Source organism: Lissotriton helveticus, chromosome 4_1 (genome assembly GCF_964261635.1).
Source record: "Lissotriton helveticus chromosome 4_1, aLisHel1.1, whole genome shotgun sequence".
Taxonomy (NCBI): Eukaryota; Metazoa; Chordata; class Amphibia; order Caudata; family Salamandridae; genus Lissotriton; species Lissotriton helveticus.
Window position 1 is genome coordinate 1,803,966,314 of NC_136063.1, and position 26,948 is coordinate 1,803,993,261.

A 26,948-nucleotide genomic window follows, 5' to 3' on the forward strand; every position below is an offset into this window, starting at 1 on the left:
TCCACAAATCCAGTGCCAACTTTAAAAATACATCACCCTCTAACTGATTGACTTACACATTCTCACACCTCCACATTGCCAGTCATATATCCACTCATACACTGATACAGACACACACACACACACATACACACATTGGCCCCTACAGACACTCACACATCCACGATGTGTGAGTTTGGTGGACCCCTGGTAATGTAGTGTCATGTAAGTGTGGCTGAGCACATTGAACTGGCAGTGTGTCTGAATAGGGAGCCATTGTATCTCAAGGAGGTGATATGTGATGTGTGTGCTGCTAGGTAGCTTGAGTGATAGTCACGCATTGCTGTCTTCGATAGTGTTACACTTGTGTAGCAGCTGTGAAGGGGATGCCTAGAAGAGGGCACTCGTGTGTGTTAGCTCATTACCACACATGCACTTAACACTAATGATGACATACAGGCTATATGGTGATATAACAAACCATTCCACTATAGCCACCCTATTCGGTGCAGGCCACAAGTCAGTGCTTTGCCACAGCTTTCTCTCCTCAGCATTTACAACTTTAGTGAATCCCGATTTGCATTTCCAGTTAGTTAAATCTTCACCAAATAACATGACATTGTGACTATACGCACCATCAGTATTGCAATGTCAAAACAACATTATGTTTGTTAGTTGAATACCACACATGCACATAATACTAATGATTACATACAGGCTACACGGTGATAAAACAAACTGTTGTGAATCTATCTAGGACCCTAATTAGATATCCCCGATTCATGCCCTTGTGCGGTTATAACAAAACATACCCTTATAAAGGCATAGGAATCATGTTCATATTCAGGCATAGCCATGCAGTCCAAATACGGCAAGGCTACTCCCATAGACTCCTAGAAAGCACAATGTGTTCTTTAAACAAACCAAGCCTCCAGCAGCCTGGGAATTCCCCCTGCTTTTGTTTTGATTTGCACAAGAACTCCTGGAGTCCAGAAAGAACTGTTAGTTCTTAGTGACGTCTTTTGTCCAACCTTATGTCAAACACGGCACCTTTCAGGTATAAATATACCAAAAGTTGCCTTAAGCAAACACACGGTGGTGGTTTGGAGCAGAGCAGCTATCTATTTGCCCGACGCCCAGCTGATGTGAGAGCCGAAGGAAGCCGACCCTCCCTTGACGCACTGAGAGAGACGCTGTCTTTTTCTCTTGCCAAGAAATCCAGCTCCTGTGTTTCCAGTCACCCTTGCGGGTTGCTGGGAGATCGAGTCCTGAGAGAGAGATACAAGACCTCCTACATTCTAGAACCAAGGTACGGAGCTGACTAAACCCTTAAGAGATTTCTTGATTCAGATTCTTGGCAAAAACCAACTTAACTTAAACTGCAACATACTTACTCCTTCCCATGTATTAGGCTTAGGTCAGGTACACCGGGGTAGGCGTATCTTAGAAGCACCAGTTGAGTACGTTAGTCGATGTTTTTATGTATGTATATATTTTATCCGTTTTAAAGTATCATATGGCTAAGAAACCATATCAATGCTTTTACAGTATTATTTCATAATACTACTTTTACTGTACGCACTTTACTTCATGATAAGTATTGCAACTGTGGCAATTCATTTCTCTTGCATGAGAAAGAAGACTGCTCAATAAATAACACCTTTTATTGAAAACACCCGTCTCTCTATTTCTCTGCACTCTGGTGAAACTAAGTATGCACGATTGACTGATTGACATAGTTGTCTATTGTTTTCACACGACTCTAGAGATATACTCTTTATTCTGAGGGAGCAAAGTTGTCATGTTTATACGGTTGTCAGAAACGAATCCCTTTTTGTCTAATCAGGAAAGTTCCTTCCTGTTGATTTGAGTAATTTTCAAGTGACCTCTGAGCTAGCTGGCAAAACTAATTAAGTCTAATATAGTCAATAGAGACCTAGATGACCTCAGTCCTACGTCTACACTGCTGTTTATATTATTCCAATGCGCAGAGCCTATTGGGAATATAGGAACTACACTACAAAACCATTCCAATGTGGCTGTTCTACCCAGCGCAGTCCACGACTCAGAGCTCTGCCACAGCTTTCTCTCCTCAGCACACGCCCCCAGTTGGAGCCAAGTCATTTCCGCCCACACACATTTTAAACCGAGCGGACACTGCCTTTCATTTCTCCGGCGTCCATCCAGCGGCAGGGCAGGTATTGAGCCATAACGAAGGGGCTTACTTGTGAGTATTACCTTGCTGTCTCTCACCGATAAAAAAGGTACGTTCATCCCGCTTTTGGGCTCATTATCGCATCATTGTCCTTCAGATATCCCCCCTCAAGACCGCAGGGATTTGCCGAGGAGGCCCTCCATTCTTTGTGAAGGGGTAATCAGTATGAATGTTTTGAACGAGTGTGTGTGTTTCTCTCAAAATTATAATGCTTCCGCACTACCAAATAATGGTAATGGACTACCCTGGGAATCCGTGGCAGCTATGCCCTTTTTCATCTCATTCATGGAGTGCGCTTTGCATATATTAGCACTGGTGGCCACCATGATGCAAACAAGTGTGTTTTGAATTACTCACTCAGTAAAAACACTATGTGCATGGTCAACACGATACCAGTGCATGAGACCTCCCCACCAATGAGTAAAGACAGCAGACAATAATATCAATGGCACTTTTCCCACAATTACTGCAACAAGGTGCATGGTGTAATTCAGACGCAACTGCTGAAATTAAGTTAAATGTGGATTCTTATTCACTATCTGGCACATGCATCAAGCATAAATATTTTCGCAAAAATTGCAAATTGGTAAGACCGTTAGTGACTGCAAAACAACACTTTCCAATGCAGCAACTAAAATACCGAAAATGCTAGAAAATCGCAAAAATATTTCCTGCAAAATTAGCGAGAAGTAACATTGAGAATCCTTAACAGCGACACATAAAACAGCAACCGCAAATTGTGATTAGCAAATAAAGATTTGCAATGCATGAAAAATCGCTATTAGCGAATACTATGAAATTCGCTATTTAGCAAGTGCAGAATAAGAGGAATCACAATCAGGTGGTGAAGTTAAAAAAAATCGCACAGGTGCCACTAATCAGATACCATTTAAAACGGACTAAGGAGACCTCTGAAGCCTTTCACAGTGGCGGCCCTCTTCGTGATGGCAAGGAGAATGAGGATCCAAGCAGCAGCCCAGAACAGAAGGGGACTACAGGAGAGGATTTTCTGAGTGCACATAACATTGCTGGGAAAACAGAGGATGAAATCTATGATAAGTACAGGCTAAACCGTGCAATGATCAAGCACCTAATTGCAGAATTGGAACCCCTATTGCAGCACCAGACCCATAGGACCCATAGGACCCATGCTATCCCCGCACATCTACAGGTCCTATGTTGTTTGCAGCTACTATCATGAGGCAGGTTCCAGGGGGTAGTAGTCGTAGCTGGAGGGGTATCACAAAGCTCTCTCTAAATCTTCTTCAAAAACTTCCTTGATGCCATGATGACAAGGATCCACACCCACATCATCTTTCCCACAACCCAACAGGAGTTGAATAAGACAAAACTTGACTTCTACCAGGTAGCACAATTCCCCCATGTGATCGGATGCATAGACTGTACGCATGTCCCTATCTGTCCCCCAGTAGCCAATAAATACATCTTCAGGAATAGGAAATCTTATCGCTCAATTAATATGCAAGTGTGCAATGCAAAGCATATTATAAAGGACATTGTGCACAATTTCCAGGAAGCACCCATGACTCCTATATATTCCGGCACAGTGGCATCCACAGGCATCTACTCAGGGGTGAATTTGGCAAAGGACATCTACTTGGTACACACATATACCTATTTGCTACATCAATCAAACAAAGGTAATTGCATAACTGTGGCTAACCTTTTGCTTTCCACCCTGTAGGTGACAGCACATTCGCCGTGCAGGACTACATCTTGACACCATACCTCAACCCAGCCACATCACATGAGCAGAGGTACAATGCTGCAAACATCACCACACAGAATGTGATAGAACGCATCTTTGGAATACGGAAAAATCGTTTTCACATTCTTCACAAGACTGGTGGAGTGTTGCAGTGCAACCCAGAGACCTGCTGCAGGATAGTGGCTGCATGTGCCATGTTGCACAACATTGCCACCAGGAGAGGCATACAAATCGAGATGTCCGACAGTGAGTCTGATGTGGACGACCAACCACCCGCACAACACTGAGAAGCACATGTGGCAAACTCAGCAAAAGGGCAAAGGAGAATTGCACACATCACCCAACATTATTTCTGAGGTAGGTAATGATGAGTCATAACAACTAAATGGTGAACGCTAACTTATTTAGTAACATGAGACCATGTCTAGCCAAAAAGATATAGGTGCAAAATATGACTGTGATTGCATTGAGGTATAAAGTCAAATGAACAGTTCCACGCACTGGATAGCAATCACTAGGTTGTAATTGAGCATGGATACACCACCATGGCCAAAAAAGGAGGACATGCCTGGCTAGTGCCTCCTGCCATGCAACCCTAGCCTCCTTTCGCCTGCCTCTGCTACATCACCCTGATGTATGACTGAAGAAGGAGTGCTGCGTGAACTGTGCCTCCTGGCAGTGGTCACTGGCACCAACAGGCTAAGGCTCAATGCCTCCTCACTCCCCTCCTCCCCTGTCAAGTTGATGCCATCCACAGTCCCACAGTTCCACAGCAGTGGTCACTTTTCCTAGAGCCCTGGCAAAATTCCCACAGAAATGCCCAAGATCTAATTGCATTGCCACGGAGCACCGTGCCCGCAGCGCAGTGGTGTTGCAGAGCTTGTTGGTGGCCCTTGTATTGGCTGACATGCGGATCATGCTCTGGCGATTCCTTCTCCGCGTAGTGCTTTGTCCCTCAAGCAGCACCTTGGTGAGCTCCTGTAGGCTCGAGTATGTCTCTACCTATTACCCTCAGCAACTACTGTGGTCAGCTCATGCACACTGTCTGTCATTGTGCTGATGTTATTTGCAAGTTTTGTTATCTGGAGATTAATTAAGAGCATGTGTCTTCCCTGCAGGCGCTGCACGCATATAATCTGGGACTCTATGCCTCCATACACATTCGGAGCCTGCTCGTCACGTGCAGCAATATGGGCCCTGGACCTGCGCCGCTGTCCCGTTTGGAACTGTGCTTGTGGTGTAGGTGGTGTTGCAACACAAGGCTGGCTGATCCCTGTAGTGGGTGGCTTCCATTGGCTGCATTGATGGAATATGTGCCCTGCATTTTGGTGGTGGGGTGGTGTGCATGCTGGGGCAACTGGAGTCTCAACATCATTCTCAGCAGGTGTCTCTGAGATGTGGAGGCGGTCACTATCTGCCTCAGTGCAATGTTATTTTTGGTTAATCCTACAATTGTTTAACTTTTGGCATTTCTCTCAGTTTCGGAGTCTTATAGTTAGGAGTCCTAACTTTACTACTCTTAAACTGAGAAAATCCTAACTTTAGGACTTTCGGTATTCACAGAAGGTATTTCGGAGTCCTAAAGATAGACTTCTAACTTCTGTGAATGCCAAAATGAGTAAGTGCCGTCTGTGAATACCAAAATGAGTAAGGGGGACCCAACTGTTCTGTTACCTGCATCTGCCGGCCGAATCCCGGAGCTGCTGGGGACACCTTCATCGAGCTTGTCATCCCCCCGCTTGTACTCCTGAGCTGCTGGGGGCATTTTTGCGGAGCCTGTGTTCCCCTGCCTGTCCCATCAAACAGCATCGCCACAGCTGGTCTCCCCCGCCACAGCAGCTCTTTTCCATCTGAGCGCGGCCGCAGTGGGGAGGAGACCACGAGTGCGAGGGACTGCAGGGTCCAGGAGCCCTTGCGGCCGAAAGCCGCCAACGTGAAATCCGCGCCAGTGGGTGCTTAAATTAAAGGTCACCTCCCCGCGTTGCGGGATCGCGCGGGGTCGCGCCGGGCGAAGCCCGGGCAATGGGCGGGCCGTCTGTGGCTGTCCGGGGCTGGACAAGGCTGGGCTGGGCTCCCCCCTTGGCATCTGGTTCTTGGATATCTGTTGGATAACTGGAGGCGGTCCAACCGGTGACCTGCGATTAGGGGAAGACGGACAGAACAGGAACCTGGACTCTCAAGGACTCACTGCAAGTGAGCATAGGAGAGACTGTGAGGATCTAGGGTTACTGGTTGTTGCTGTGGGGTTGGGTTCACCCCTTTACGAGTGCTGCTGGCTGGGATAGCTAGTTGCTATATGATACCCACTATGGCAACTAAAGTAAATACCCGTGCCGCCAAAGCTAAATCAAACATCCCTTTGTCACCAAGGATTGTAGTTCGGGATCCTAAATCGCAATCATTCCCCACTCCGCAACCGACTGCAATCGATCGTATGTTGAGGAAAGCTTTAGGTGCAGTTTCTGACGAAATTGAATGCACAGAGAGAAGGCTGTCAATAACACCAGGGATTGCTCTCCCCTCCCCACTCCAGGAAAATAATATAGAGAACATAGTGGTTACCCTTTCCACGAGCACCGATCTTTCCACCCAGGATATCCCTTGTGCACAGTTGTTGAGTGGTGATGCACAGGAAATACCCTTGTTAAATAAGAAATTCTATATTAGGAAAAAAAGAAGTGCTCCGAAAAAGGTCCCAGGGTCCAGGAAATATAAACCAAGAGAGAGATCTCCACAGATAGGACAGTCGGAAGCCGAAGGGCTTGAAGCTCAAGTGGACCAACAACTAGTACCCCCAAGCTGGATGGAAGAGATGGTTCAAGAGCTAAAATCCTCCCTAGAAACTTTTATAGCTAATCAGATCAAACCGCTTGTCAGCAGATTGGACAAAATTATAAATGAACTATGCAAGAGGGGAAGGGCACCGGGCAGTATTGGATTGCCTATCCCCACAGCCACAAGTCTGAATGCATACAGCACTGTAGCTCCCAAAGAAGGCATACCCTCTAGTTGCATCACTAGAACACCACTGGGGGCAAAGCAGAACCAACTTTTGCCACCTCCGATGACACACATTAGCACAGGATCTGATAAGGTGGGGGGTACATAGACTATAGCCAGAGGGACCAGTACGTGAATTGCAAAAACACAAAATAAGAATCCCCCGAATAGTAAACTAAACGAGACAAAACAAACCACCTGCATAATTAACCCATTAATACCTATCCCTTTACCAAGTATCAATTTATCGCCGGAGGCATGCCCCTATGTAGTGGTACTGGGGGGAGTACCAGCGTTGAAGCCAGACCAGACAGAGTCATACCCTGAACTTAAAAACAAAACAATAGCCTGGCTTAATAAGCATAGACAATTATCAGGGAATACTTGTGGCGAATCCTGTTTGTTAGAAGGGTGAATTGGATTGGTAGAATAAAGAAAAATCTGGAGGGGAACTGTGTAATTATAAACTTTAAGGACACAAGCTCGGTGGAGGATATATTATCCAGGGGGTGGATGCAACCGGAAAGTAATATCAGAACGCTATCGCTGGGTTAATTTTATCCCATGCAAAGTGCTACCCACAACACCAGGTGCTTCCAGGGGAGCCTTAGGACGGGTCTCACCTCACAGGGGGCACAAAGCTGGTGTTTAACTGCACCTATGGCAATACGCCAAGATGACCCCCTTTGGGCAAATAGATTTCGCCCCCTTTTGTCCTTAGAAGACAATGATTGACCACGAACTATGGCAGATGAAACTGTGGTGACCATCACGAGGGAGTCCGTTATTATAGGTTTCCCAAATGAGGTAGAGAGAGTGAGGAGGGTAACAAAACCGTCAGTGAAGATGCAATCCGATATAAGTTACACATGTCCCACACCAGTAATTCAAAGCAGGAAACCACTACAAGTGGAGGAATCCCCATCTAGTCCCCCTACAGCACAAGTTATGGGTGGAGTGTTGAGGGCCCCTGAACCTGTTCCACTAACACAGTATCCTGGGCCTCAAAGCAGCCCCTGAAGGCTAGAAGAAGGGAGAAGGGACCAGCGTCAGGGTAGCGGACATCCCAATAGGGCAACGCATGAAATGGGTGAGTTAAAGTTCATCTCATGGAATGTTGCAGGTTTGATAGGAAAACTGACCAATAACGAATGGAGACAATATATTGGAGGGTTTCAAGTAATTAGTTTACAAGAGGCTTGGGCAGTGGATAGTAATCCCCTTCACATGGCAGGGTACAAATGTTTTTTTGTGCCGGCTCAAAAATCTAGCTCAGGAAGAGCGAGGGGTGATCTGTCAATATATGTCGACCTAAATCTGGATGGGGTTTTGTATTAGCGCCCCATGGTCCTCACACAATATTCAAGCAATAGGCCATAGTAGCCCTGGCCGCAGTTGGACTCTGTATAATTTATATAATGCAGGGACCACAAAAGGTAACAACCAAACATTTGAGGAGTTAGAATATAGATTGAGCCAGGAATTAGCTCATAGGAAAGGGGCGCTAGAAGTTAATAATTTGATAATGGCCGATTTTAACTCTCATTTGTGTCCAACTTTGTTCCCCCTCACTGCAGACTGGTCCCGGTACCCGATTGAGAAAGGCCCCCACTTTGAGCATTCCGCAGAGGGAATAGCCCTGAGCAACCTCCTAAGGAACCATGACTTGGTACACACTATCGATCTGGCCCGCCTGGAGTGCGATGGGTCACTCCCCCGACCTTTAAGGGAAGAGGTTGTCAGTCCTATATAGATTACATGTTAGTATCCAGACAGGTGAAAAATTGGATTAGCTCTGTGGGGATCCATTGGAGCGCTTTCAGCGATCATAATCCCCTAACGCTAAGCCTAGTAAACCCATGCTGCCTTAAGATCCGGCCTCAGGTGGACAGTGTGATGAAGGTTACTGACCAGGGAAGACGGATTAGATGGTCCAAGATCGATGGGGCAGTCTTCTATAAAGATTTATTGGCAAAAGGGAAAACACAGATCAATGAGTGCCTCGACCTTAAGATAGTGGGGGGCACCCTGGTTAGGGCGTTTAGCTCAGTCACCAAATTAGTTTATGGGTTGTTAAAGACTAAAGCCCTTTTGAGGCACGCAGCGCAACCAAGGTGGTTTGACACCAAGGGTTCTCGAGCCCTGAGAGACCTTAAAGTTAGCTTAAAAACTAAGCCTAAAGACAATTGTAGAATAGCCCAGTGTAGATGGACCTATAAACAGGTGTTAAAACAAAGGAAGACTACTCTCCAAAATGAAGCATGGGCTGACCTAAGGGAGGCAGGAGAAAGGAGGGATATGAGCCAATTTTGGAGGATTATTAACAACCCTTCCTTTCAGGATAGTAACACCCCAGTGATTGGAACAAATATTCTAGCAGAACAGTGGTATCTCACTTCCAGGGTTTATACAATCATGACCAAGAGTTAGTGCCTGAATGAGGGGGAAAAACCCACTGGGGCCAGCTATTGAGTTTTCTCTAGCGGAAATCACGCAGGGGATTGAGGGACTCTCTCGAAATAAAGCTCCAGGCCCAGATGGTACCCCACCAGACTTATATCTGAGCAATGTTGACCTCTGGGCTCCTATTCTCACCAGAGTACTAAATGCTGCAGTCCAGACGTTTCTACCACGTTCTTGGTCAACAGCAGTTATTATCCCCATTTTCAAGAAAGGCAATAGGGATAACCCACGATGTTTTAGACCAATCTCCCTGATAGATGTACCTGCCAAAATCCTGGGCCGGGTAATTCTGCAGCGATTAATGGAATGGACAGAGGATAATCATATAATCACGTATATACAATACGGCTTTAGAGCCGGAAGGTCCACTAGCGACCAATGTCTTAATCTTTATATGCTGGTTATAAAGTATACTAAAGCCAGTAAGGAAGCCATCTATCTAGGGTTTATAGACCTCGCAGCTGCTTTTGATAACGTTAACAGAAATAAGTTATGGTGCCTGATGAGGGATATGGGTATTGATTTGGGCTTGATTAAGATTCTTAGGGAGCTACACCGGAACATGACAGCTAAAGTTCGTTATAATCTAGAGGGGGGGAACACCAAGTAATTCCCTTGTACGAGCGGTGTGAGGCAGGGGTGCATTCTTGCCCCCTTCCTGTTCTCGTTTTATATCATTAATCTAGAACTGGCTCTGCTAGATTTAAATATTGATTGCCCGAGAATGGGAACGCGCCAAATACCGTGCTCTTATACGCGGATGGCGCGGTGTTGCTTGCCCGTACCCCGAGGGGTCTGCAAAGTCTGTTAGATGGATTTGTGAAATTCATGGACACCTTGGGACTGGCAGTGAACCTGAGCAAGTCCTTTGTGATGTTGGCAGGTCCCAAACCCTGTAACAGGTTTGTGTATAAAATTGGGAGCCACCAACTGGAAACGACCCCCTTATTCACCTACCTGGGGTTGCTTTTGGATGGGGCACTCAATTTTAGACCCTTAGTGGAGGAACGATGCACAAAACTAATCTCAACAAATGGGGCCATATTGAATTATGGCCGAAGGCTGGGCCGGTGGTCCCGAGAACAGGTCATGAACCTGTATGGTTAGATCTGCTGGTCCAAAGCCACGTATGGCTCAGATGTTTGGGGTTATGTCAACACAGAGCAATTGCAGCTGGTGGAAAATACATTTTTGTGCAGGATCTTAAAGGTCCCCCAGAGTTCCCCAGCTGTAATTGCACACATGGAATTAGGGAGACCCTTCCTAGAGGACGAACTCAAGTTAAGACCGATTATGGCCTGGATAAAAATCTGGGTTAACCCAGAGGCAGATTTGACTAGGCAAATCCTGTCAGATTGCCTGTCCAGGGACAAGGGACTACAAATACCTTGGATTAATTACGTTAAGGTAACCCTGGAGGGCATTGACCAGAGGGATCTGTTTACTAATCCTAGCTCTATTGTACCTTCGGATAAACAGAAAATCAGATAGTTGTTGATGGACCAATTCTCCACATGTAGAACAAATCGGGAGATGTTAAAACACACTGTAGTTGATTATAGTTCCATCAAGAATATAGAGGGTATGGAGCCATATCTTTATGTGATGTATAATGCCCAGGATAAGTTTTAATGACTCCTTTGAGGCTCAATCTTTTACCCCATATACTGGCAGACCCACCAGGTTTTACACGGACGATTGAGCAGAAGGGTGCCTGCGGCTGCGACAAGTTGTCTCCGCAGGACACCCTTCATTTTGTACTTTTGTGTCCTTTTTTTAAAGATCCTAGACGTAGATTCCTGGTAGAGCTTCGAAAAAAAGAGAAGTTCTGTCACGCTAAAATGGACTTATTGTTTTTACAAAGAGCACAGGACCCATGGCCACTTTGTTGTATCATGAATTTTATTATAACTGCAGTAAAGCTAAGAAACTCAAGAGGGGAGGGCTCTTGAAGGGACCCTTGTAGTGTATACTGTTCACATGACTGCTTTTTTTAAATCTGCAATAGTTTCATTCATTGTAATGTAATTCTTTTTTAATCCTGTATATATATATATATACTTTTATGATGTTTTTTAACTATCGAATAAAGAAATACTGAACTGAACTGAGTAAGTGCCTTCTGTGAATACCAAAATGGTAGTAAGTTTAAGATTTTGTCTTGAGATGGTTTATGGCCATGATCTCTGCACCACCGAACCCCGGAAAGCGCTCCTTAGTCTTTCCTTTATGTCTATTTGGTGGTCGCGCGTTGATGACACAGAACATGTGGGAGTGTAACAGGAGGCTGGAGCTGGACTGCAAGACAGCAACACCCTTGCAAAAAGTCGAGAGCAAAGGGGGCCACACAAGTTTTTTTACAACGAGACACTCAAAACTCCCGTATGATTGAAATCCATTCCCAGATGTCAGAAAGAGCAGTGGAGCTGCTATGCTTGCCAGAGGACCAAGCCTGTTACCTGCTGGATATGGGGTGTGGTTCAGGACTGAGTGGTGAATACATCTCGGAACAGGGATATCATTGGGTAGGCATAGACATCAGTCCTGCCATGTTAGATGTTGCTGTGGATCGAGAGGTGGAAGGAGATGTCTTACTTGGAGACATGGGGCAAGATATTCCCTTCCGGCCAGGCACGTTCGACGGGTGCATCAGCATTTCCGCTCTTCAGTGGCTTTGCAATGCAGACAAAAAAAACACACAGCCCCCCAAGGCGACTATATTGCTTCTTCTCATCTCTCTATTCTGCACTGAGAAGAGGATCTCGAGCCGTGTTGCAGCTTTACCCAGAGAACTCAAAACAGCTTGAGCTGATAACTGCACAAGCCATGAAGGCAGGCTTTACTGGAGGGATGGTTGTAGATTATCCAAATAGCGCCAAAGCCAAACAATTCTTCCATTGCCTCTTTTCTGGGACCTCTGGTGTTTTACCAAAGGGCTTAGGTGCAGAGTGCAGTGAAAAGCAAGATTCATCTCATGCTACATTCACCAATCAAAGGATTCGCTTCCAAGATGCAAAGGGGAAATCGGCGAAGAAGAGCAAAGACTGGATCCTGGAAAAGAAAGAACATATAGCAGGCGACAGGGAAAGGAAGTCCGTGCAGATACAGAGTTTAGTGGAAGGAAGAGAAGGCCACACTTCTGAGAATACTCTACAAACGGCTGCCTTTTTCATCAAAAGCTTGATGCAGTGTTCTCACTAGCTGCAGATGCTGTTTGCCATTGACATTCCGTTTGCAGCTGGCTTAGTCTGCCAAAGTGATTTCATCTGGCAATTGAAGGAGAAGGTCAAGGCCAAATGGATGCCAGGCATGAGGAATGAGTATGGCTTTTCTCACTGAGCAGGAGGAATATCCATGTGATCTATACTGAATTAGTTTCTGTATTTTCATGAGGAACATCGCTTCCCTTGGCACTCTGAGGAACTGCTGCCACCTTGATATTGGTGCATGTGTGCATTGTTCCATTTAGGGAGGAGTCCTTGTGCCAGTATGTACGTATGGATCTCTGTATCAAATATTCAACCAAGAAGCAGAACCACAATAATAAAACGGTCGCAGTGCTTCATCAATAACATGATTTTTAAACAAGACCCTCCAGACACATCAATGTGTTAAATAAAGTCAAGACAATATGTCTTGAGTTAGTTCTGTGAATCGGGCCCACTGTGAGTTGCCTGGGTGTATGCGCATGATTATACATTATGCTAAGGATTATGCTTGCATGCATCTTACCTTGTGGGGTACTTGCTTTGCTGTATGTGTCCAACTGTGTGACTCCAACATCTGCCTCAGGCTGGATTGTTGCATCCACAAGGTCCTCCAGGGCTGTCTTGTTGGGTGCAGTTGATGGACCCCCTCCTGTGGCACCTACCTCCTTCAGCCTTTCGGCAATGCGTTCTTTAGCTCGTATCCTCAGGTCGTACCACCTTTTTTTTAAGTCATCGATGCTGCTGTGTGTGACACCCACAGCATTCACTTTGGTCTTGATGCGCAGCCATATCTTTCTTTTTTCTGCCTCGGGCACTTTCAGAGACATTTTACCAAAGAGCTTGTCATGGGTTCTGCTGACCTTCTCAATAAGATATTCTAGCTCTCTCTCACTGAACTTCATCTTCCTCTTTCTGGGCGTGGCACTCTACCCTGATGCTGTTTTGTCCATCCTGTCTCACACAAAGTTGCTGGATACAGTTTGGAAGTTTTTCTGATCAGCTCCAGTACTCTGCCTCCTCCTCCGAACTCCTCTGGGCACAGAATGAAGCATGGACTGGATGACTTCCTGATTGTGATGTCATCGGCCTGCTTCCAATGCGACACGCTTTTAGCGATTTTTGTTATTAGTGATTTCACGAATAGCGATCTCGCTAACAGCAATATCGCAATTTGGGGATTCTCCGTTTTTGTGTCTTGCATTTGTGTCCTCGCTATTCGTTTTTGCAATTATTTGCGAATCGGTACGAATGTGCGATTGGCCTCATGCATTCCAGATAGCGATTTTTTAATTGCAACTAAAAATCTCTATTTTGGCTTTTGATGCATGTGTCTGTAGGACTTATGTTTGTCTCCATAAGTTTGTCTTCTGTTCCTGTTGTTGTCTTTCTCCACTAGGTAATAACAGGAACCCGAATAAGATTTTCCCTTGAGCGCAATGACGCACTTATACCTTAATAGAGGTATCATAGGAATATAGGGTGTCTTTTCTCTGCTCCTATTTTTATTCACAATTTCACATTGCACAGTCCTGAGAAGCACACCAGGATCCATTAGGGACTTATTTCCCAATGCGAAACATGTTGACCAATTTTCACATTCACAAACACATACGGGCACTGAGAGCAGCAGAGTCCTCTACAATATTTGTAATTAGAGGTACTCCATCTCCACTTTATAATTCTTTTACTCTTACCTCCCGGACCTACGAATAAAAATTGACCTCTGGGTACCATTGGGGTAATTTTAATACACTTGCACTAACCATTTTTAGGCCCACACACCCACATGCACAACTCCGGCGTCTCCTAAAAGATCTCTGACAAATATTCCTCTCGCGGGACCCATGGAGGACAGCAGCGCCACCCCCACAAGGAGCAACGACCGATGATGAAGAATGACTCTTGCAAGAGTGTGTGAGGGAACTAATTTCTAAAGGAGATATTCCCCCACCTTCATCAATTGGGAACCACATATAGAAACCATTTTCCTGTTTTTCTCTTCTACATAACTAAGTTGGTTATGGCACTTTGTTTAGGAACAGTTACCAATCAGTGATTACACCTAAATGACGGTTGTCATGTATTGGTATAAGTGAGCAGGGTTGGGTAAAAAGGTTTTTGATACTGGGTAGATAGTTAACTTAAGTAATGACTAAGTAATATGTGCTTGAGTGATTGAATATTTTCAAGAGTCACAGTGCTAATCCCCTTCAGAGATAGTTCACAGTGCCTACTGTTTTCTGTAGATGACTGTGTGCTAGGAAATTACAGGATTAAACACACATAAATAAACAATGGTAGGTACATCGTCCATACCCATACCTGCAGTGTAACAAGGCTGCCTGCTATATAGAGTTGTGTGGATGTGCATCAAATATGAGCCACTTGGTCACATGAATGCACACATTTCATGCGATCTAGCACTACAAGTCTAGTGCTTGGCCAAATCTAATAGCTGATCAAACTAACATCAATTTGTCAGGACTGTGGGCTAACTAAAGGCTAGAGGAAACTCAGATTCCCTGTTGACATGTTGGAATGTTCTCAGTAATATTGTCCATATCTTAACCTTATATCAAAATACCCATGATATAAAAATAAACCAAGCAATATGCTTACCTGCACTCACCCTTTCAGCCAAAGCAGGACAGCAAGCTGTATACTTGTGTTGCAATGTGTGGGATGACACAAAACTGGCCCTGTCGCACATAATGTTTGTGTGAACAATGTAAAGAGAAACATGTTCTACACATATTCTACACATTTATGTGTACCATAGAGTGAATGAAAATAAACTATGTTTGTCACCAAAACTACTAATGTCAACGGGACCGATTCACAGAACTAACTTAAGACAAAATCCTAAACTTACTACTTTTGGTATTCACAGAAGGCATTTAGTAGTAATAAAGTTAGGATTTTGTCTTAAGTCTGTCTTAAGTCTGTACTAAGTTTGTCTTAAGTTTGTCTTAAGTTTGTCTTAAGTTTGTCTTAAGACTGTCTTAAGACTGTCTTAAGTCTGTCTTAAGTCAAACTTAGGTCAAACTTAACACAAAATCCATACTTTACTACTATTAAATGCCTTCTATTAATACCAAAGGTAGTAGGACGGACTTAAGACAGACCTCGCTCACACTGTCCACAATTCATAAAAACATTTCATATGACAAATCCATCAACAAAATAAAGAGACAATGTCCGATGCAGTGCCTGCAGTCATTCTGGGTAAGAACAGAGATGCGGGCCTGGTGGCTGCCGAGGGTGAGTCTGGAGCCTACGCTGGGACTGGGATGAAGCGGGGGTCAGAGACGCATGAATTGAGGCAAATAGTTAAAACACATATAAATAAAGGAGCGGGTAAAGAGCCTATAGATACAATTGACAACCGGGCTATGAATACTCAGCTACCGGATGAAACTCGTAGGTCTTCTATGCTGGCGCCAGGGCCAGGAGTTGAGTTGGGGATCGAGCTACCTGGACAAAAGCTAAATGACGTAATGGAGGTTGTTGCATCTGATGGGGATAATGCGGGTACAATGCTGCCTAAACCTCTAACTTGGGCAGAAACCATGGACTTAGATACGGAGAATGGGGGAATCAAATCAGGAGGTGAATCCTCTACCTCCGCCGAGTTTGGCATCGCTAGTGGTTCAGCTTCTGCAGAGAGATTTTACTCTGTTGATGAAGATACGCAGTCGCAGTCTCAGCCATCAGAGGGCCCTAGTTCTGATGAATCCACGGGTATTGACTCGGTCAGCAGCTCCCCGGCTAGGAAAACCTCACAGAAAAAACGTCTTTCTAAAAGGAAACCTTCCACTGCAAGTAGTACTACTGATCCTACTAAAAAACTAGCTTGGGATTATTCTACTACTTCCTTCTCGTTTATGGAGCAAGACAGTCCGGCAACACTGATTGGGGAACAAGGCTCTACTCAATCCACTCAGCCTCCTGTTACGCTTGATCTTCTTTCTAATACCCTGAAATTAATGCAATCTGAGGCTAGAGGGGAGAGTAGGAGGGCGAGACAGGAATCAAGGAAGATACAGAATAAACTGAGAACCATAAGTAAAAGGCAAGATGAGATGGTTGAGAGAGTCGTACATGTAGAGGAAAGGACCAGTAAAGTGGAAGATGACTTGAGAGACCTGAAATCATACAAGGAAGAGCATCAAAAGGTGGCAGAGGACGTCAGCTGGAAGTTGGAAGACTTTGAGAATAGGCAGCGGCGTAATAATATCAGGCTGTTAGGCGTGGAGGAAGGTCTTGAAGGGGAGGACCCCAGGTTGTTTGCGGTAAATTTGTTAAAGAGCCCATCGCTTCCCATTGTTCCTTAAAAGGGGTCAGCCTCAGGCTGGAGTACAGGGTGGGCGCCCAAGGGCTCTGCTAATCTTTGTAGGGAATTTTCTCCTTAGGCAGTTGATATTGGACAAAGCAAAGCCAGAGTCAAGACGTACCTATAACAACGTCACTTTTTTTGCAAGACCAGACTTTTGCCATGCCACAGTTGAACGTAGATGGAGGTTGAGGCAACTGATACCACATATTCAGGCTCTGGGCTCAGAAGCTTATTTGTTATATCCTGCAAAATTGAAAATCGTGACCAAGGGCCAGTTTAAATTTTTCTTTTCAGAGATTAAGGCGAAGGTTTACATGATGGAAGTTTTGGGATATAAGGAGAACAAATAATGGATTCATGTTTGATATGTTTGATATGCTGGTTGGCGGTGGGGAGGAGTAGCGGCTGCTGCTTCCCTGGCGTTCACATATAGGTCATGCGTGACCTATTTGCCTGTAGGGGGGAGGGGGGAGGGGTAGTGTGGGGGGGTTCAGGGAGGTGGGAGGGAGGAGGGGGAAGAGGGAAAAAAAATGGCACACATCATACACAGTAAAACGTAGTTTGAGGCAGCTACAGGTTCTGCATAAATGGAGAAAGAAGGAAGCGGTGGGTTTGGCTAAGAGTTGGAATTGGAAGTTGGTGCTAATCTTTGATGTTTTTTGATGACTTGTCGAATTTTGTCATTTAATGTTTGTGGCCTTAACGATTTCCAAAAAAGGCTGCGAGTTTCAGCATTTTGCAAGTCAATGTCTCCTGATCTGATTTGTCTACAGGAAACTCATGTGGAGGGAGGAAAGGGTTTTTTGCTAGAACAGGTTGGGTTTAAAGTTTTAGCATATACCAAACAAGCCTCCAAAACTCGTGGGGTAGCGATTTTGGGGAGAGGGGCGGATTGTACAGTATTTAGGAGCAAAGAAGATATTTGGGGTAGGTGGGTGATTACAGAAATAGGATTTAGAGGAGCTAGGTTCACACTGGTTTCAGTTTATGGCTCAACGTGCGATGATCCAGACATATTTCAATTTCTGGATCATGAACTCTCAACTTGGGTGGAGCCAATTGTTTGCTGCAGAGATTTTAATATCAGTCGACCGGCAAATATTGAGCTACAACTGAGTCATTCCTATACGGGGAGGAAGAAAAGGGTGCATAGGGCGATAGTAGATATGGCCTCGCATAATGCCCTCTCAGATGTTTGGGCTAATTTGCACCCGCAGATAGATGGCGATACCTTTTTCTCTGCTCCTCACAATATAACAGTAAGGTTGGATTATTTTTTAATTTCCAATGTCTTGATTTATAATACGCAGATTAAGAAGTTACCTCGTTTGGTCTCTGATCACAACCCTCTGTTATTGTCACTTAGTTTAAATGGGTTAGGTAGAAAAACATATAAATGGACATTTGAGCGAGCTCTGTTACAAGATGATGGTTATTGTAAGCATATGGAAAAGTGGATCAGTGAGTTTTGGCTTAATAATGCGGGGAGCACTAGTAGTGGTTATATTTGGGATGCCTTCAAATCAATTGTCAGGGGAGAGACAATTAGCTTTTCAACATATAGACGGAAAAAAGAAAGAGAAATGATCGATCAACAAGTTAATTCTGTTCTGAATGCTGAGGCTGAGTTAAGTAGGTTAATTATGAGGGGCCTCCCATTGGATCAACAATTGTTGGAAATTATGGTTTTAAAGGCGGAAATAGCGGAAAGAATCACTAATAAGACAGCAGTTAGTTATTTAGCAAAGAAGGAGCAGGCCTGTGAGTTTAGTGAGAGGGTCGGTCATATTCTTGCTGTTAGGACCAGACAAAAAGTTAATGCAGGGGACATTAAAAATATAGTAGACGATTTAGGCAACTTGATCTCTGACTCTGCTGGAATAAGGAATGAATTCTGGAAGTTTTATTCTGGATTATATGATAGGGAGACTGAGGTAGATATGGACAAAGTTAGGGAGTATTTAGGAAACATTCAACTTAATAAACTAGATTTGGAGGAAAAAAATATACTTGATGCCACTATAACATTAGAAGAATTGATACTAGCCCTATTAGATCTCCCATCCTCAAAGGCTGCAGGACCAGATCTGCTACCGATCGAATTCTACAAAACTTTTATATCAGTTCTTAGAGTGGAGCTACTGGATACACTCATTCAAGCCCAGAGAGAAATCTCAATCCCAAAATCATGGGGCGGGACGGAAATTATAGTTATCCTGAAAAAAGGTAAACCCGCCACAGCTCCTGGGTCATATAGACCTATTGCCTTAATGAACGCTGATGTGAAGCTCTATTCTAAAATTCTGGCAACAAGGTTGTCAGCTGTCATAGAAAAATTAGTCACCCCAGCACAACACGGATTCATCCCGGGGAAAGGGACTACAGAACATGTTAGGACTGTGATCACCTGTTTTGATGCCATGGAGGCTTCTGGCGGCCCTGTCGCGGCTTTTTTTTTAGACGCCGAGAAGGCTTTCAACAGGGTCGCTTGGGAGTATTTGTGGGTGTTAATGAGAACTTTTGGGTTCGGTGATAATTTTATAAGAGCAATTCAGGTTCTTTATAGGGATCCAACGGCTAGAATTAAAATCAATCGGGAATTAACAGCGGCGGTGCAGATTAAAAGAGGAACAAGGCAAGGTCGTCCTAGCTCTCCTCTTTTGTTCGCACTGTATATGGATCCCTACTTACGCAATCTTAATCTTAATCCCAGTATTCCCCCCATGTGCGTAAATGAGATAGAAGTTAAAGTGTTGGCATACGCAGACGATGTCGCGATAATTACTCCTGATCCTGTAATGGCAATTGGTGAGATAGAACAAGAGGCCCTAAATTTTGGCAATATCTCTGGTTACAAGCTTAATAGAGCCAAAACACAGATTATTAAAAACATTGTAGCTCAATGTAATGATCCACGAGTGGTTTTGGCAGCAGTTTATCTTGGGGTCGAAATTTCTCCTAACTTAGGGACAGTAGTTGATCGTAACATCTCCCCCTTACTGAGGAAAGTAAGTTCGGACCTGATGAGGATAAATAATCTTAGGCTTACGTTAGTGGGCCGCACTAACATTATTAAAATACTTATACTTCCCAAATTTCTTTACTTTTTTCGTACAATTCCTCTTTTGTTTGAATCAATTTGGTTCAACAAACTGGAGTCGATTCTTAATAAATTTATTTGGTCGTATGGGAAGACAAGACGGGCATACAAATTTATGACTTTGCTAAGGGACAGGGGAGGTTGGGGGGTTCCTGATTTTAGGTTTTACTATTGGGCATCGGTATTGCAATATATTCAAGGCTTGATCGGAGCAAATGAAGGGGATCTGAAAGTTAAAGCTGTCTCAACTATGATTTATTCAATTGTATTGGGTGAAGATTCAGTAAATGCTTTCTTAAATTGTACAGATTCATCATATTATAAACGTACACGATTCAAGACAGTTGCCGCAGCTTACAATGTATGGTCTGCTGTTGCGAAAAATTGTGGATTAGGGAGATTTAACAGGTATACTAGATTGTATAGGAATAAGTCCCTGCCCCCTTTAATTTTTTCTGATACCATTATGGCAGACTGGGATAGAAAAGGTATTAAAAAAATAGGAGATATGCTAGACTTAGATGGAAATATACTTCAATTTTCAGATCTGATGGCTAAATTTAATATAGCAAGATATAGTTTTTTTAAGTATCTGCAGATTAGGAGTTTTTTTTCTAAGAAAAAAGGAGGTGTGGGAGGATTTAATACAAGTAACATTATGGAAGCAATAGCGCAAAGTGGGGTGTGCTCCATTCGATATTTCTATGCCCAGCTGGTTGAAACGAAGAAGGACGACACTGACAAATTTGGTAATAAATGGGCTGGAAAATTAGGGATATCATGTGAGGTTTTTCTGAAGTCTTTGGAGTTAGGTTGTTCAGCCTTTTATTCTGCCCCACTCCAATCTCAGCATTTCAAAACGCTGTATCAACTTTACCATACGCCAGATCGCATAGCACAGTGGGGTGCTACTACCGGGATTAATTGCTGGCGGTGTAATGCTCTGGCCGCAGACAGTATTCATATTTTTGCGCTCTGTCCCAAATTAAGACCCTTATTGAAGGGTATTGAGGAATGTATGGCCCATACACTTGTTTTAAATGTGACTCTAACACCGACAGTAATTATGTTAGGAGTTAGGGGTTGCGAAGGCGACCATAGTGAATTTATATTCGTAGCGATGGCGGTTCTCAGGTTGTTGATTGCTAGAGTCTGGCTGGACCCCCTACCCCCGGGAATACAGCAGTGGATTGCTTTATTATTGGGGACGTTTAACCTTGAAAAGGGTATATTTGGGAAAAAAGGTAAAAGGGCAAAAAGGTGGGGAAGGAGAATTTGGGAACCGGTACATCGATGGAAGGAAAGGACAAATGCAAGTGCAGTCTGATGTATCATTATATTTGATTAATAGTTTTCTTCTTCTTTCTTCTTCTTTTTGTGTCGAAGGTGATGTTTAGTACTATATTGTTTTTCTGGATAGTAACCTTGGTTCATTATATGCATTAATTTTATTTGTATTCTGTGTTATGTGTGTGCCAGAAAAATCCTTTGTTTTACAATAAAAATATTTAAAAAAAACAAAAACAAAATAAAGAGACAAAAACAGGTGACATATTAAAAGACATCAGTAAACAGTTAATTTGATTAAATCTATATCGTAGTCATATCATGTAGAAAATTCTTTGACTCAATAGTTCCTCGAATTTAGCACCTGAGAAGCGTTGACACATTTCGTGTGTGCAAATATAGAACCACCTTCATCAGGACTTTTCACGATAATTTCCTCTTCATAAGGAATAGCACATAATCATGTGTGCCTTGCAAAATGGATATTAAAAGGCAGAGCTTAATGTCTGTATGATTTCAATTAAGAATCTTCTAAATAGGCGTTGGGTTGTCTGATTTAGTGTGAGTACGTATTAGCAGCCGTGTCACCTTCATAAGGGAAAAGGCTGTGCTGAACCACCACATCAGAGCCTGTCATCAAATGGGCATCTGAATGTTTTTCTTGTTCAAGACACCCTTGATAAGTTGTTTACGTCCCAAGATTAAACTCTGTGAAATAGTTTGCTTGTTCCTTCAGCTTATAAAGTCTTCACATCATATAATGTATCCAAATGACGTCTTCTTAAGCAAATCTGATATTATCCTTTGTGATTTTTTCAAACTCAGTTTCAAACGATACCTCCCGTATTCACTTTCATCCGATGCCGCTCCGCAATCGGGGAATATCAGTGAACATGATTAAACTTATATGATAGCCTCAATGCTCACACTGAAGAGATTGTGAAGTACATAAATGATCATGCTTGCACTAATGATAGAGAGACAGTCATGCACAAGATCAATCCCATACCTTTGATGTCAGTGTGCAAAAAATGCAAGCAGTTACTGTTGGGTCCCTGTGTCAATGAGTAAATGCTGCATACTAATGCTACATTAGGGTACGTAGGGTAAATGTGTTTCTCTGATAGGCCTCATATGGTTTGAGTGCATGTGTAACCACTATGGTACATTGCACACACACAGATTGCTACATGGGAAACATAGCACAAAAGCAGGCACAAAGCAACACCTCCCCAGGGGAAGATGACATTGGCCAGTTACAGCCATAAAGCAATGGAAGTTGTTGCCCAAAGTGAACTGCATGTAGTGCAACACTTACCGAGTAGTCAATGGCAATAATGATGGAGGTTCTACAGGCAGGTGTGCATATATTTATGATTTGTCACCAGCTAACAACAATGACTCACTTGCACAATGGCGCAAGGGTATGTGCACTATAGGCGGGCATCAGCGCCTCCCAGCGCAGTCTGTAATTTGTAATCGGTAGTCCTAAAACTATAACAACTATTCTTGCTCTATTACTTTCACACAGAGTACAACAGTAGCATGTGTTGTGACGTGAATACAATTTAAAAAAGAGGCCCACTTACAGTGGCTAATATTCTAAAAGTCAACACACTTGACTTCATTGTCATGTAGCCTATCAATTCCCCAAAAGCCTCTAACAAAACAACACTTCCCTAAAAACCCACAGGTCAATAGCAACATCATGTACTCAACTTAAGTTGCTCATAGCTAGTAAATCATAATAATTGAGAAATGATGACATAGTAATGAAAGTAGAAAAAAGTTTTATATAAAACAAACATCTAATCTAAATACACCTATCCAGCTTAAACTAACTCACCATAATACTACCTTACACCTACCTAGCCTATCCGAACTAACGTTACCTCTAAGCTGCACTATCTTAACTTATCCTAAAATATCTTAACTACTATACACAATTGACAAGTTAAACATCTTCCCTCCACCCACGTAATACACATAACTCCTCCCGGATGAACAGAACCCTGCGCTCCCAGCGCCTTGAGACCCTTACTGGTGAGTAGTTGCGCTCTACAAACCCATGATTGATTGCTTGATACATCAGCACAATACAGAAAACAACCACATCCGAAGCATACACTACCTACACATTTAAATCTGAACAAATATATTTTTTGGGGGGGTTCCTTTTATAAAAAAAATTCCAAAAACACACACCAAACATCAACATCCAACCCACTTAAAATCTTAGCCATCTAAAAGCACACTTAAAAACTACTACCTAAATATAAAAGTAAAAAACAACACTAACCTACACTATACCTATCCTAAATCTTAACTTAAGCTATGCCTAAATTGCTATGACTATTAAACAACATGTAAAAGGGTGGGGATATGCGAAAAGTTTGAGGGAGAGTCAAATTTACTACCTGATGCACTCAATGGCCTCCTGTAGTGTCAGCATGATGGCACAGAGGCTTGCCAGGTCACCCTTAATGGCTGCCATCCAGATTTTAAGTTCCTATATGTCGTTCAGGGCCTGGGCCTCAAATAAAGACCTTGTTACAGGAGTTGGTTGTATGGCCTGTGTGGCTGACACCTGATGACCAGAAGATGGGCCTGTGGTATATGGGTCTGTTGGACACCCTCCTGTTGTGTTTTGGTTATTGACTGTCCTTGGTGTGCCCACCTGCCAGCATTCCAGGTTCTGGCACTCTTGCCTTTGTCATACAACAAGCCCTTCTTCTTGTAGCCTTTGCAACATGTAGATTGTGGTGGTAGTGCTCCAAACATAAGCAATATTGCTAAGCGCTCTGCATCTGTCATGTTGTCTGGGGAGGTAAAGGGAATACATGTCAGTTAAAGTTGAACATGTGAATGATATCTGTAATAATAGGCTTACATTTTCTTACTATTATATGAACCAAACCAAATATTGAGAAAGGGATGTGAACAATATACCTTCTCTACAAATACTTCTCCTAATCAAACAAGGCGAACATACTTAATTCCTGGCAGTGTAGATATACAAAATGGCAATATTGTCACAAATTTACTAATAAGAATATCATTCCTGAACCTGAGTTATAAGCATGATGTTGTGTCCATATGGAATCGGACAAATGCTCCACATATGGACACTTTGGTATTGGTATTGCATATTGTAACTGGTATTGACTTTTGCTCATTGACATATGTGAAATGAGTTGTCAAGCAAGTACAGGTAGTGTGCATCTACATTGGTTTACTCATCTGAAAATAAACAAGGCAAAACTCATTGCTGCCTTGACCGACTCTGTGCCTGGTAGTCAAAACAAAGTTGAAGGATGGGTTGCTACTTTCCGTAAAACATAACTGTTTTACATTTCATGAATATAGACTCAGGCAATGACCAGGAAGTCTAACGTATACCTTCTGGTATACAGTTCCAGCAATACCATGGTTACTTTATCTGTACACACATTTCAGCAAAGCTTCTTTCCTTACAGCATATTAAAAATTAGGCTATGCCTATCAGGAGTGTGTGCATGCAAGCTGCAATTGTCAACTGTACAAGTGCTTTGTGCTGTATTTTGCAGGGAATGTTGCACTGTGAATCAAGGGTGACATCAATGGTGATAGCCAGTAAATGTAATGCAAGCAAGGTTAAACATATGCAGTATGTATGAGCATAGTATGATGCAAAACAATCATAGTACATGTTGAATTTAGACATACACTTACTGTTTTCTGATAACATGAGACTGTAAAGTTACCATTGCTAACCCTCTCTGGGTAATGAGTTCTACCTCACCAGCACCAGTCTTGTGCTCAAATATGGACATCGGCAAGCATACCATGTCCAGACAAGCTCAGCCTAGCTCATTCCATTTTTCAGCAACATTTGTTGAACCGTAGGTTGTAATGTTTGTGCCATGTGTTTGGTGTAAAACTTTGAAGCATCTGTAGATTTAGTGCCAGATGATGGTACATGTGCCATAAACATCAAAACAGTGGGTAAGCTAACATCACCACATCAGGTAAAGATGCATGATTAATGTGGGCCTTCATATATTGCCCTTACATGCAAATTAATCTACATCCTTGCAATTTTACATTATACTGTGTACAAGTTCAGTTGTCTTGTGTTTGTACACTGAGTGTAAATTGGTTACAGGTGACTGATATACCCCCATACCCATCACAGTGTTACAACTATCATAGATCACATACAAACCTTACAGAGCTACAATAATTTACTTATTACACTTCCTGGTAGCATTGGGGTCCCTGAAGGTCTGAACTTCTCCCCTGGTGTATGGTGCAGGTCCCCCTACAAGACAATAATTTGAGCATTGCTTTTTGAATATTGCAAATACACACTGTCTACATATCATGAACAGTACTATGACATCCCAGTGATCTGGTATATTGGACACACATTGTCTGTATATATGAGATGCGGCTATCACTTTACCTGGCAGAGGTGGCGGGATATTGGCTCTCAGAGATGTCTCACATCACATGCCTAAAGCATGCCTCAGGCATCTGATGTTTTGTGTACTTCTGGGCTGCATCATCTCAGGCCAGCTTTCACCATGACACAAGGCGTAAAACCATTGGCCCTAGGCAAGGTAAAGTAGAACTGGGACTGAACAGGACAGATATACGCCTTATGTGACATTGTATGGAAAATATTAGACTCACTGGTGCACAGAGTGCTGAGTAGCCACAGAAAATGCTACCTTGCAACATGGTGCAAGGGTACACACCTTTGAAGAAGTTATCAACTTTCAATCCTGAAAGCGCCGTCTTTCGGAATCAATAAAATTGCCTGGGACATTTTAAACTCTCTACATGTGCTAAATATTGCAGCATACATAAGAGGGATAACATGTCACTTGTGCTGGGGTTTCGAAAAAAAGAAGACTTTTATGCTCTGGACAAGCACATTATGTGAAATCAGGCAATGTTTACAAATATATGCATGTGAATTTATTTCAAAACCATAGCACCTTGAACAGTCCACTTGGGTAAGGTATAGCAATTGGACAGATGTACACTGGATGTTTTTATCCTACACCTTAAGCAGTCTGCCCCGTTTTTATTGTGTTATGGATGCAGCTACATACATATACCTCATACATATTGGGCCACCAACATCCAAGCCAAGGAGGTGTAGGAGACCCACCTCTCGGAACATCCCATCTGCCCATTGGCGCTTAAACTGGTGGAGCGTGCACTAGATCCCAAACACCCTTTGTTTTTGCCACGTCAGTGCTGGTCTAGCCCTGGCTGACCCTACCCCCGATGCCATCATGTTGGTTGCATAATGGGCCAGCAGTCATAGCAGCCCCCCAAACTCTCCCTTAGAAAGGTTTTTTGCCCTACCCTTCCCCTACTTGGCCCAACCCACTTTATAAACCCTGAACCCAAGACAAACACCCCTTAAACTAACCCCTACACTTAAAAATAGTAAACCCATAAATGGACAAGCACTTGACAAACCAACAACAGTAACAATACAACTTATAAATGCAATATACAATAAACACAATTAGCACAAGGCAGGTACAGATCCAACACTGACAAGACTAAAATTCACCACAATCTACCAGCCACTCTACAATATACCTCTGACACCAAGCACAAACTAACAGAAT

General features: G+C 43.3%; 1 pseudogene; it reads left to right on the top strand.

The window, feature by feature from the left end:
* Positions 1 to 11,764: 11,764 nt before the first annotated feature.
* Positions 11,765 to 12,529, top strand: LOC144827685 (18S rRNA (guanine-N(7))-methyltransferase pseudogene; annotated as a pseudogene).
* The last annotated feature ends 14,419 nt before the right edge of the window (positions 12,530 to 26,948 follow it).